This window comes from Canis lupus, chromosome 13 (genome assembly GCF_011100685.1).
Source record: "Canis lupus familiaris isolate Mischka breed German Shepherd chromosome 13, alternate assembly UU_Cfam_GSD_1.0, whole genome shotgun sequence".
Lineage (NCBI taxonomy): Eukaryota > Metazoa > Chordata > Mammalia > Carnivora > Canidae > Canis > Canis lupus.
In genome coordinates this window covers 62,411,626-62,426,145 of record NC_049234.1, presented here as the reverse complement: position 1 = coordinate 62,426,145, position 14,520 = coordinate 62,411,626, and the positions used below count along the sequence as shown (strand labels likewise).

At 35.5% G+C, this 14,520-nt stretch overlaps 1 protein-coding gene across 4 annotated transcripts in view; it reads left to right on the top strand.

Annotated features, from left to right (window-relative positions):
• The window catches only part of ADAMTS3 (ADAM metallopeptidase with thrombospondin type 1 motif 3), a 261,316-nt gene that overhangs the window by 173,230 nt on the left and 73,566 nt on the right, over positions 1-14,520 (top strand). The window lies entirely within an intron of this gene.

Below are 14,520 nucleotides of genomic sequence, written 5' to 3'. Positions count from 1 at the left end.
TTCCCCTTTATTCCCTTTCACTATTTTTTTATATTCCCCAAATGAATAACATTATATGGTCTCATTCATTTGGGGAATATAAAAAATAGTGAAAGGGAATAAAGTTGTTGTTTTTAAAAAGCTTCTTGGCAGCCCCGGTGGCCCAGCGGTTTAGCGCTGCCTTCAGCCCAGGGCGTGATCCTGGAGACCCAGTATGGAGTCCTATGTCGGGCTCCCTGCATGGGGCCTGCTTCTCCCTCCTCCCTCTGCCTATGTCTCTGCCTCTGTGTGTGTGTGTGTGTGTCCCATGAATAAATAAATAAAATCTTTTTTTTTTTTTAAAAGAAAAGCTTCTTAGAGGTAGTATATAGTCTTATACACATATTAAATAAGATTGTTGAGAATTCGCACATAAGTCTGCCTTTTTTGTCCACTTATTTTCTTCTGGGTAGCATACTAATTTTTTTCTAGTTATTATAGTACTTAAAATCTGGGGAAAAAAAAAAAAAACAATTTAAGGGGCTGCTGGCTAGCTCAGTCCACAGAGCTGGGACTTTGAATTTCCGAGTTGTTGAGTTTAAGCCCCATGTTGGGCATAGAGTCTACTTAAAATTTAAAAAATAAAAGCATTTTAAAAAGAAATAAACAATTTAAGAAAGACATTCTTTTTTACTGTTTCATAGCTTTATATTTTCTCTTGTAGCAGTAACAAAATATCTTCATACATTATATACTTTTCTCTCTGATTTGTATCATCAACAGCTATGGATAAGTTCACCTATGAAAAGAAATTCTTTTCTACTATATATCCTTTCTTTCACTCTTTTTCTTATATGTGTGCATGAACGTATGGATCTGTGTTTTGAATTTGACTTCTTCATGTTTATTGATTCCTTATATTTATTCATACATCACTGTGCTTGATGACTGCTATGTTCCTTGACCTTTCATGTCTTTGCTCATGTTTTATTATGATGGGTAAATCTTTGTAAAATAATGGTTTTGAAAATATTAAAGCATAGCCACCATTTTAATGTAATATGTTCCAGATTTTTTGAGAAGTTTTATATTCCGTATATTGTTGTTGCTACTGTTTGACCTGCACAAGTTCAAACTGAATCGCTCGGAAAAGTAGGATAGCACAGTAAGAGGATGGATTCTGGAGCCAGACTCCAGTTTGAGTTCAAACACCAGCGTTTCTCCCTAATTCTGTTATTCTAGGCAACTCGCTGTATCTGTGGTTCATTTTACTCATCTCTAAAATGGAGACAGTAATGTTTCATTAGGTTCCTGTGAAGATTATTTAATATATTAAAACTGTTACAATGGTGCCTAGACTATACAGTATTAGTTTTGTCGTTAATGAGATGTATATTAAATAAGGAAGAATAAAATTGCAATTTTGAAGAAAATTCTTTTATCGCATATGCTTGTTTTATACTACAGAGGGAAAATAGAGATATTTGTTAGTATTTATATTTTAAAAATATTTTTGAAAGAATATTTCAATTATATTAGTATAAAACAACAGAAGAAAATATCTTAGGTGTGATAGTCTAGGAGGTGCCAATAAGCAAATGTAAATATTTTACATTCTTTTATTTTGGAGTGTGTGTGTGTGTTTGTGTGTCTGTATTTCATAATACAGAAAACCACTGGTATTCTTCTTTGGTAATACATGTTCATTTGGGTAAAGCTAAATTTCAACAAAAACATTACTCAGTCTCCCTTTACTTACATGAAGAAAGTCAAGCAGGTAATTGTATTTGTACAAAATTTTTGCTGTGTCAGGCAGTCAAAAATTAGGAAAAAAAAGTCTCTAAAAAGAAGTTTCCTTTTGATATTTGTTAACTCCTGTACAATCTTATGAGACCATGGCCTTTCAGATTGTGTATATCCTTTTCAGCAGGCTACAGCATTGCTTGATTTAAACAACATCATGGTTACAGTACTGGTCACTACCAGAGAGTAGGGAATTCAAGGGAAAAGATACGTTGATAGTATGAGCCATTGTCATGAGATTGTATCATGCACAGAAATTATGCAGGGATAAATAAAAGCAAAGGCCATCAAGGCAGTCAGAGTGATTCTATAACTATACAGACTTACCCCGGTAAAAAAAAAAAAGTATTGGAAAAATTAGGACTGCCATCATCCAATGTAAATAACCTGGTGAGATCAGCAAGCTGCAATTGCCTTTTCCACATTGGAAGTTAAGATAATAATTTGCTTCGTTTTCTGTCTTCCTCCCCTTAGAATAATTCTCCTTATAATTTTGTAATAAAAAGTAGTCATTAATTACATACAAATTAATACTAATGATGATAATACTCAGTCTTTCAGTGTGGCTTCCTAATTTTGTGAGTTTCTCAAAGCTAAAAGATTGTTTTGTTTTTACCCATGATGATAATTCATTGACAGTGTATTTGTTACAGTGAAGTGGTGATGTGCATGAGCATTGATAGGATTACTAATAATTAGATGTATTCATTCTTTTAGCATTTTAAGTGCTTGTTAGGTAGTATGCATTTCATTAGCATTGCTGGGATATCCTTAAAAATGCTATTGCTGAACCAAACAAGGTCTTAGTGTTTTTAGCACCTTCAAATTCAGTGTCTAGTATCAGTGGGAGTTCAGTGGGAGGGGGATGTAATTGTGTTCTTTCAATGAAAGATTTAGCAATTAAGTATATAGTTTTTCTTTTTTTTTTTAAGATTTTATTTATTTGAGAGAGAGGTGGGGGGGAGAGCATGAGCTGGGGGAGAGGGAGAGGCATCTCCCCTCCAAACAGGACCCTGAGATCGTGACCTGAGCCCAAGGCAGCCAGTTAACTGACTGAGTCACCCAGGTGCCCAGCATATATTTTTTTCATATGGCTTTTTCCCCATAGTAGTTTCACTATAGCATTCGCTTATTTTTTCATGCTCATGATACATGTTATTAAGATATTAACTCATATAATTTAATTAGTATAAATGGAAAACACAAGAGTCTGAATAACTATGTACTGTATTTTGAGAAACAAAACAATTCATTAATCTTCATTCATTATTTGCACAATAATACCTTGAGGTCTAGGGTAGGTCTCTCCTTTTCATATTGGTTCAGAAGCCAAAAAGTCAAGGGGATTTTCTAAGATTCATAATATAAATAATACTAATCTGGTTCACTGTTTTATTTTGTTTTTTTTTCTTATTTATTTAAGAAATTATTTTATCAGCAGTAAAAATTAATTTTGTTGACTGTTGTACCTCTACTTTCTAACATGTTCCCTGCATGATAGGACCTTTTGCTCTCTCATTTAAAACAACTTGAATTTCTGCCTGAAATTTAAAAACCCAATTTAAATTGCAGGTTATTTATTCCTCTCTAGTCTCTTCAGTCTTTGTCAGATTATTCTTTGTTTCCTGCTGTTTTCTCTTTTTCTTTTCTTTTTGTTTATTTTGGAAAGCCTCACATACCTGTCTTTGATTCAGCCCAGGTAAATTCGCTTTATAATTTTTCTCCAATATTTTGGAGACCAGTACACGTTGGTCTTTTAAATGGTTGAATTCCATTAACCCTGAATGTATGTGTTGGCAGATTTATATAGCCCTGGTCCAAGTCTGAATTACCTCTCTTACTAATAAAAAATTAATATTTTACATGGTGAAAAATTGTTCTATGCATATAATTATTAAATAATATGGAAAGACATTACTTCAATTACTTTCCTTCTAGGATTATTTAATAAGTTAATGTTGTTACACTGATGTGACTGAGAAAGATAAAATCTAAATAGCAGATAAAAGATTTATGATATTTTTGAAAGATAAGGACATAGTGTATTGCTTATTGTACTAAATTCTATCATCCAAACTAAGATGACATAGAGAAAAGACACTATATTTTTAAAATAAGCAAATGAACTTAAAATGAATAGTTGATACAGTAGCATAGGGAAGTATGTCACAAATGGGTAACCTAAACCACTTGATTCAGGGTCTCCTGTGTGCTTCTTGAAATGCAGATTCTAGGCCCATTGCAGACTGCCTTCAAGAAAATATCTAGGTGGAGACCCAAAAATTAGGTGATTAGCACACAAGTACGCTGCAGAGAAACTTTTTTTTCTTAAGGTATCTAAAGTACCAACTGGTTTTATTTAAAAACCTATACGGAATACTAAAGGAATGTCTAATATACATAAATACTAAAGCGGTTTATCTCATGTCAAGAATATAGAGAGGAGACCTTGTGGAGAGTGATTTCATAGGCATTCTTTGACAAAACTCTGGCAGACGTCCTAAGTATTCTGCTAGGCTTGCGTTCATCAGACATTCCACCCCCTAGGGACTACATTTTGTAGCTGGATTTAAAGTATTTTGTTATCAAGTCACTTTTTGGGGGAAGAAAGAAGGCAGTGTTTGTGGGAGGTCTTTTGCCACTCTTGCATAAATTATTTTCTATCAATTTAGATTGCTCTGTTGCATCCTTCAGGGATTTTTATGATATTCTCCTAAGTTGTATTTCTACACTTGTGTCCAACAATGCATTAACATATGATGGAATAGATTTATGTTTAAATATTGTTTTATTTTTTGTAGTTTTGTCTTGATCTATAATATATATATACAGTAAATTCACAAATCTTGTTTTCAGCTCAATGTTTACACATCTAACCATTACAAGTTGTAATAGAACATTTCCACTATTCCAAAAGCTTACCTCGTACCATCTTCTAGTTCAGTACCCAGCAGAGGTAATCACCATTCTGAATTCTGTCAACATAGCATATTTTGGCTTTTCCATGAAAATAAATATATAATATAAATTGAACCATTCAATATTTATTCTTTTTTTGGTCTAGTTTCATTAACTTTATTCTATAAGGATAATCCATGTTGCTGCATGCTGAGGCAGTTTGTTCTTTTTTATTCCTCTATACTGTTCCATCATATGCATTTACTGTAGTTTATCCAGCCAATCCATGTTCTGGTGTTAGCTATTATAAATAACTATGAATACTCATAAACATATGCGCCCATTTCTGTTCAGTTTTTATATAATAGAATTGCTGTGTCTTAGGGCATGTGTGTATTCAACTTGAGTAGGTAATGCTGAATGATTTACAAACTAGTGTACTGATAGACATTCCCACCTGGAGTGTTTAAGAGTTCCAATTGATCCAAATCCTATCCAATGCTTGGGATTTGGGGAAAATTTTATTTTCTAATTTAAGTTTTGTAGCAGGTATGTTTTATGTGGCTTTAATTTGTTTTACCTGATGTCTAAAAATGTTGAGAACCTTTATATACACCTATTGGCTATTAGATTACTATTTCTGTGAAATGCATGATTAAGGACACTTTTAAATATTGAATGTCTATCTATTGTTTTGTAGGAATACTTATATATTCTGAATATGAATACTTTGTCAGATATGTGTTGCAAATATTTTCTCCAACTCTGTGACTCATTATCTTTAAGTAATGTTTATAGTTTTCGGTGCAGAGGTCTTGCACATCTTAGCTCAGTTTTCCTAAGACTTTGATTTTTTATACTCTTTTATGTAGTATTATTTTTAGTTGCTGATAAGTTTTATTTCTCATCCTTTGCCATTAATATATAAAATCCAAGTGAGTTTTTTTTTTTTTTTTGCTTTGCATTCAGTGACTTGCTTAATTCATTTGTAAATTCTAATAGTTAGTCTGCAGATTCTTTTGGATTTCTATAAACACAATCATGTCATCTGGAAATAGTGACATATTTATTTCTCCCATATAAATCATAATTGTTTTTTATTTTCTTTTCTGGTTTATTGAAAATTTTTTTTGCCACTCTGTGAATGTCCACGGATGACTGAGAACGTAGTGCCAGTATTGACCTCAGGGTTACAAATAAATTTTATTGAATAAACAAATTCACAAACAGAAAGATTCATGAATAATGAGGCTTCACTATGTTACAGATATCTATGTACATGAACTATAATATCATATATATTATAGTGTGTATCTCTGTGAGTATTACAGGATAGAATTTATTTAATTGTATACCTACTTCTGGTTATTTAACTTGTCTTCAATTTTTCTTTGGTGTTATCATTTCTATTCCTATCAGAAACTTCAGTAATAATTATATTTTTTCATTCTTTCACTTTATGCACACTGATAGGTTTTAATCTGTTTCTATCCCCATTTTCTTTAAACTCAACAACTTAACTGCTGTCTTACCCACCTATTTATTTAACAAATATTAATTGATTTCTTAATGTGTCCAGGCTCATTGGACTACTTTTTAGCATATTTCACCATTAAAAAAAAATGGATGCAATGATTATAAGATTTTTTTTTAATCACAAAAGTTTTTTGCATTCAAGAACATTTATGTTCCTCTGTCTTTAGTACCATGAAGTGAATATAAAGAAGAGTTCCAAAGTAAATAGGATAAAGGTGAAATAACCCTCATATATCATATGCTTATGTGAGTACAACTATATTATAACAAATATTATATAGTACATACATCGCTTTCAGGTCTGCTGTTATATGAAGTTCTATGCTGTGATGAATTTTATTATCTGTGACTGTTCTTTGCTTTACCAAGGACTTACTCTGATATTTGTTAAGAGAAAAAATATAGAACATGGATATACCCTTCAACACTTTATGTTTTAAAGTTTTGGCTTTACAAACATTAATAGAAGTCCTCTACAACTGCTTAATATATTGATTAGAGTCATATGAAATGATTCTTGAACAGGAAACACTTTGATCAATTCCTTTAAGGATTTTTTGAGATAGTGTTTCGTTCAGTTGAACAACATTTTAGGCTGATGAAGTAAGCAAAATGGCAAAAAAGAGTTGTCTGTGTAATGACAATTAGGTTAACTCTTCTAGAAAAAAATGAAACCAGACTACAATAAGTGGTATGTCGTTTAGGTATAGTGAAATATTTGGCCACTCTCAAAAGGTTTAGATTTAATAAAGAAAGGAAATTTGCTCTACCAAAGCTCTTGTGATAATATTTAAAGGAGATAATTTAAGTGGCCGAATATAGGATAGGTGGAGACAGAACATAGGGAAAGAGAAGACAATCTAATACAAAACCTGGGATATGATACTGGATGCAGAATTGCAGGAAGAATAGCAAATCTAAGAATAGTGTATAGCAAGAATTATCAGAACTCGGGAATGGCCTAATGAGGCAAGCAAAGTAAAAATGATGCCAGAGTTTTGATTGCCTGGAGAAGAAGTACAAGAAGATTGGTGAAGGATTATCATATGGAAATAAGTTAATGCTTTGGAAATAATTACAGTGAGAAGACACTGGAACAGCAACGTAGAAATGTTCTGTAACTCAGGATATGTAGCTTAAGGTAAAAAGGTATTAAAATTTGATAACTGAATGGTTTGTCCAAGGAATATGAAAGCAAAGGATCTTGGGTGATTTTCAGCCAATTGTGAGGAGCACAGGATCTATCAAAGGACCACCTGAAAAGACTTCTGGAAAACTAAGCGTGGAGAAGAATAAAATGTGGAGTTGAATGTGTGATGATTCACCCTATTAAGGAAAGCAAAATGGGCTGGAAATGGAGACACTGGTCTATAAAGAAGGAAAAAGAAATCCTGATTTGTCAGGTCAGTTTCTATAAAGAAGCAATAGCATTGATGGAAGCCCGGAATGGAAAAGGGTGGAGAAGGGGGTATTTAGAGGTTGGGGGAGTGACAGTTATTAAATTGCAAACAAGACAAAGACAAAATATACTTCCAGGAATGTTTTGTCTAAACAAATGTTTGGGTTAGGCCAAAGAATTTGTAAAATATTCGTTAGGAGCACCTGGCATTAATAGGTGCTCAATAAATATTTGTTCAATGAATGAGTGGCTGTCTTGTACACATCCTATGGCTTTTGGTGCATTCTCTGACTACTAGAAGTTTATTAATAGTGATCTTAGTGAAATAGTTATATGGAAATGTAAGCTAGAGGCCAGGTTGGAAGCAGTTCCTGAGGGCTGCTGGAGAGGAAAAATGGAGGTGTTAGGCAAACTTTAAAAAATTATAGAATTGTGGATGCAAATTCTAGAGGTCGGAGAGATCTTGCAGATCGCTGAATAGCCCAGCCCTCTTATTACATGGCTGTGGATTTAAGGCCCAGTTTTGTTAAATAACTTACCATATATATGTCAAGGTTCAGTTCCAGGAAATTGAAACCACACTAGCTATTTTAAGCATGAAACGATTTAATATAAAGAATTAAGTGTGCATTAAATTGTTGGAAGGATTGGAGGAGTGGGCCGCTGGGCTTGAGCTCCAGGGCTAGTTCTTAGAATGATATAGGAGTGGCCCACCCGGGCAGCCGCTGTTGTGGCTCGGGCCAGGGAGAGGGAGAATGAGCAAGCTGCCACTGGACCTGGTGACTCCAAGAATGAAGACTTCTCTGAGGATAACAAATTGACCCTACTGCTCTACACTTTCCTCACAGCCTCCACACAGCCTGCAACTAGACGTAGGATGCTGCTAGAGAACGCCCCAGTCCAACAGTGTCTCCCCAACCACATCTGCCACTCCTGAATTCAAAGCTGATGCTACTTGGCATCACCCAATCCCCACCTGGAATCCTTGCTGCAAGCGCTTTGGGGCATAGTTCCCACTTCTGCAGGCGCAGACAACACAAGGAGGTTGGAATGGATGTTGACTGCCAAATACTCATATTCACCACCCATGTTTGCACGACTAGGAAGGAACATCACTGCAACGCTACCTGGAAGGCCTATTATTATAGCCCCTCTGTTATCATTGGATGTAAGTGCACAAAGGAGAATCATATAGCTTTTGTACTCCTTCTAAAAATCACATTCTGATACCAAGAGACCTGTAAGTAAGCTGGCTGCCTGATTTGTTGTTCAAATGAGGCCACATCTGAGAGTGAAGGAAGCACTATTAATATTTATGCAAGGATAGCAGGCATGATACAGAACTAGCCCCAGCAAACCCAGCTCTACACCTGTGTATAAAATATTTCAGCTTCTTCAGGATCTCCCCTAATAACCACATTTCTCAACACAAATCTTCACTTACTTTTTGTTCCATCCTTTCTGAAGTTCTGTTCCACCAATTTGTCAGGACTTTTTATGTCTTCTGCACAAGGGTCATTGTATGGAATGGCCCTTCCTCTTTCTCCACATGTCTCACTCCTGTGAGTCTCTTAAAATCCAGCCCAGATTTCATTTCCTCTGTTGAAATATTAGATTTCTTCTAGTAGAGTCAGCTGGTTCTTCTGTTATGTACTTATCTTGTATCAAAGTATGTTTATCTGTCTTCCCCTCGCCCCATTAAATTGTGACTGCCTCAATGATAGGAACTGGGGATTATTCATCTTTTATTCCCAGAAGCTAGGACAGATTCTATGCCAAAAAGGTACTCAAGAAATGTTTGGAAATAGATGGGTGCAAAGAAGTGAGGAGGAGAGTAAGGAAATCTAGCAAAGAGGGGGTGAGCAGAGAAAGGAATGCTGGTAATCCTAGTATTCCCATTTGTGAGACTTCTTTTTGTATAACTGATCTACTAGATCTTCAGAACTACCAAATGAGTTGACATGCAATCAACTCATACTGGCTTAGAGTTGTCTGGGTATCTGCAGAGAGACTTGTCTGGATTTCTGATATTTAAAGAAAATATCAGTATTCTTTTAAAGATTGTATTTATTTATTCATGAGAGACAGAGACAGAGAGAGAGAGAGAGAGAGAGAGAGATCGAGAGAGGCAGAGACACAGGCAGAGGGAGAAGCAGGATCCATGCAGGGACTGGATCCCGGGTCTCCAGAATCACGCCCAGAATCTCCAGAATCTCAGGCAGCGCTAAACCGCTGAGCCACCAGGGCTGCCTGAAAATATCAGTATTTATTGACTTCAATGACAACCAGTGGTTGAATGTTTTCACTACATGTGTGAACCCATCAAATAGGCCATTCCTTGATTTGAGCTGAACATATAGATGTTTAGATTTCTTGAACTAAAAATGCAAAAAGGTCTCACTTTTTTTTTAAAGATTTTATTATTATTTGTATTTATTTATCCATGAGAGACACACAGGGAGAGAGAGGCAGAGACACAGGCAGAGGGAGAAGCAGGCTTCATGCAGGGAGGCCGACGCGGGACTCGATCTCGGATCTCCAGGATCACACCCTAGGCCGAAGGTGGCGCTAAACCGCTGAACCACCTGGGCGCCCCTCACTTCCTTTTTCATGAGATTATTATTATTTTTTTTTTTTTGAGTGAGTAGTTTTATCCTGCTTGAAGGGGCCCTTGTTGATTTGCGGAAATATCCCATAATAAACCCTTATTTAAGGGATTTGTCACCTTCACCTCTGAAACATGACTTCCTGCAGTTGACTCCCAATTTTCTCCTAAATATGATTTAAAAAAAAAAAAAAAACTAGTTTATAATTCTTTACAAAACTCAGTGCAGGGCAGCCCGGGTGGCTCAGCAGTTTAGCACCACCTTCAGCCCAGGGCCTGATCCTGGAAACCCAGGATCGAGTCCCACATCAGGCTCCCTGCATGAGGCCTGCTTCTCCCTCTGCCTGTGTCTCTGCCTTTCTCTCTGTGTCTCTCATGAATAAATAAATAAAATCTTAAAAAAAAAAAAAAAACCTCAGTGCAAAACATTTTCAGTGACTATTTAAAACATCGTGTTCTTTGGATTGTAAGGTGATCCCTATGTTTGCTAAGGTTTTAGTTTTTTAAAATTTCTCTCCAATGTTTGTGTTAAGTAACAAGCAGATTTGAGGGGGATGGCTACTCTGAAAGACAGCTTCTTCCTGTAAGCACATTTACAATAAGTCTTGGCTCAGCCAGCTTTTCATGAACAAAGCAATTCAGATTGTTTTCGGAGTAAGGTGAACAGAATACACACATATATTTTTAAGATTTTATTTATTTATTTATTTATTCATGAGAGACACAGAGACACAGGCAGAGGGAGAAGCAGGCTCCATGCAGGGAGCCCGATGTGGGACTCGATCGCGGCACTCTGGGATCACGCCCTGAGCTGAAAGCAGACGCTCAACCGCTAAGCCACCCAGGCATCCCAGAATATACATATTTTTTGAGATTTCCTAAATGCTGCTCAACCTTAAATATATCTTTTTTTGCATGTGATATCATGTTGCAAGGACATATTCAAGGAGATTTAATATCTTATGAAAGTGTGATTTTTTTTTGTAAATTGAGAGTGTTGTCAGGGTTTTTACACTGAACATTTTGCTACTACTTAACTTCCATAAGTCCAAGTAAATATGTATAAGAAGCTATTTAGGGAAAGCTGAATTGCTGTAGAAAATTCTAAGTCATGTTACAGAATAACATGCCTATAAATCCAAGTTTCTAAACTATAGTGTGTTCTTAGCCAAACCAAATTAAGTGAACTTCTGCTCTTGGCCAAGATGGAACAACGGAGACTGGATTTACCCTCCTGCTTTAAACAACCAAAAATGGACAAAATATATGAAATAATAGTCTTCAAGATACCAGATATCTGGCAGTGAAGGGTAGGAATCTCTGAGATATGAGAAACAAATAAAGTGAGCCTCAGCATTAGCCCATTTTACTGCCTAGAGGATTTTTAATCTGAATCTCAGAGAAGGACAACCAGGTTGAGCCCTCAGACACTAAGTGGAGAAGCCAGAGCGGAGAGTCTGGGAGATGAAGGTGGCCAGAGTTCCCAGAACTATAAGAGACAAGAGAACTATGCAAGATCTGAAGATCTGAAGGGGGTTCTCTTTAGTATTTACTCAAGTCCTAATCAGCACATATATGTGAGGAAATTTTGAAAAGTTTGGAAAGGAACCCCTTGAGAGAATTAGAGGTAACAGTGCCCATGCTTGCATGGGGCTGGGAATAGCGCCTGTTCAAACAATGCAGACTAAACCATGTCAGGATTCACCCAGCATTGGATGGAGCACACAGAAAGGTCTTCACTCGGTAGTGGTGAATAATTAGCTCTCGATGAGCACTGCACTGGTCCTTTCTAATTTATCTAAAAAGCAACACCTGAGATGACCAAACTGTTTTCAGGTATTTGCATCCAAGAATAAAGCTCAAGAATATCTACAGGAATAGGAATACATCAGCAACCAGCAAGGTAAGATTCACTGTGTCAGACATCTGATCAAAATTAGCAAGCATGCAGAGGAATAGGAAAGTGCAACCCATAATGATGAGAAAAATCAGTCAAAACTGATTCATAAGTGACAGAAATTGTAGAAAATAATGTATTAAAACAACTGTTACTATTGTATTCCAGGGGCACCTGGGTGGCTTAGTTAAGTGTCTGACTTGGGCTCAGGTGATGATCTCAGGGTCTTGGGATTGTCAGCGTTGGGCCCCCTGCTCATCAGGGTGTCTGCTTCTCTTTCTCCCTTTACCCCTCAGCTGGCTTATGCTCTCTCATTCTCTCTCTCTCTCTCTCTCAAATAAATAAAATCTTTTAGAAAGCCTGTATTCCATATGTGTAAAGAACTAGAAGATATAAAAATATGCCCGATTTTGTTGCTTCCATATGATCAGTACTATGTGGGAGACTATATTATAGGCTTGTATTTATATGAATAAAATGTAAATATAATAATGCTTCTTTCCTCTAGTGGATTTTATTTGTTAGACTAAGAATAGTTTTCTTTTAGCAAATAAAACTATTCTTTAGTAGAAATTCACTTTAGGAATGCCTCAACAATTTTATTTGAATGCTAAACATGCTGTTATTAAATTTAACTTGGATAATGTTATTTTGGGTTAGAAGTTACACTATTCCTCTCATAGTATTTGATATCAAATAGTGTTCTGTCATAATTTATCCTAAGTTTGCAGTAATTATTATGGCTTGAATGTATTGACTGCATATGAGAGGATTATAAAATTAACCTATCTGTATTTTGGGTATTAACCCCTTATTTGACATATCATTTGCAAATACCTACTCCCATTCAGTAAGTTGTCTTCTTCTTCTGTTGATGGTTTCCCTCACTGGGGAAAGGTTTTATTTTGGTGTAGTCCCAATAGTTTGTTTTTGTTTTGCTTCACTTGTCTTAGGAGCTGTTTCTAGAAAACTGTTGCTATGTTCAATGTCAGAGAAATTACTGCCTGTGTCCTCTGCTAGGATTTTTATGGTTTCAGGTCTCAGAATAATCCATTTTGAGCTTATTTTTGTGGATGGTATTAGAAAGTAGCCCAGTTTCATTATTCTACATGGAGCTGTCCAATTTTCCCAGCACCATTTATTAAAAAGACTGTCTTATCCCCACTGGATATCCTTGCCTCCTTTGTCATAGACTAATTGACCATGTGTGCATGGGCTTATTTCTGGGTTCCCTATTCAATTCCATTGATCTATGTGTCTGTTTTTGTGTCAGTACCGTATTGATTGCTACAGCTCAGTAGTCCATCTTGAAATATGGAATACCTCCAGCTTTGTTCTTTCTCAGGATAGCTTTGGCTATTCAGGGTCTTCTGGGGTCCTATAGAAATTTTAGTATTATTTGCTCTAGTTCTGTGAAAAATGCTATTGGTATTTTAATAGGAACAGCATTGAATCTGTAGAATGCTTTGGGTAATATGGACATTTTAACAATATTAATTCTTCCATTCCGTGAGTGTGGAGTATCTTTCCATTAGTTTGTGTTATATTCCGTTTTTTTTTGTTTTTTTTGTTTTGTTTGTTTGTTTGTTTGTTTGTTTTAATCAGTGTTGTATAGTTTCCAGAGTACAAGTCTTTCATCTCTTTTGGTTAAGTTTTTTCCTACGTATTTGCTTTTTTTTTGGTGCAATTATGAATAATGTTGTTTTTTAAATTTCTCTTTCTGGGACTTCATTGTTAGTGTATAGAAATGCTATTGATTTCTGTGTATTAGTTATGTATCCATAGCTGATTCTTTTTTTATTGCTGAGGAGTGTGACTAAATCACAATTTGTTTTTAAAAAAAAAAAAAAAAAAAAAACGGGATCCCTGGGTGGCGCAGCAGTTTAGCGCCTGCCTTTGGCCCAGGGCGCGATCCTGGAGACCCTGGATCAAATCCCATGTCGGGCTCCCAGTGCATGGAGCCTGCTCCCTCTGCCTATGTCTCTGCCTCTCTCTCTCTCTGTGTGACTATCATAAATAAATAAAAATTAAAAAAAAAAACCTTCATCTGAAAATAAGTCAAAACTGTTTGATCAGTATTATTCAAATGAGCATAGGCTTCAGATTTAAAAAAATGTAGATGACCACTTCAGTATTTTCATTTTATGGGTAATATTGCATTTTTAATTCCACATTTTTATGACTTTGGTAAAAATTTATTGATGGTAGCATAGTAAAATTTTATTGCAACACAACAAAAAGGCATAAAGTGAATTTTTGATCACTTAGGATAAACTCTGGTTGGTGAATGTGTAAATACTTAAATAATCTAAATGCCACCTTTACTCAACCTTTTATAGGTTGTCTACAAAATCTGGAAACATAGATAATATTTTATTTTTCAGGGAAAAAAATGAAGATGTCCTTGATGATGTTATACAATTT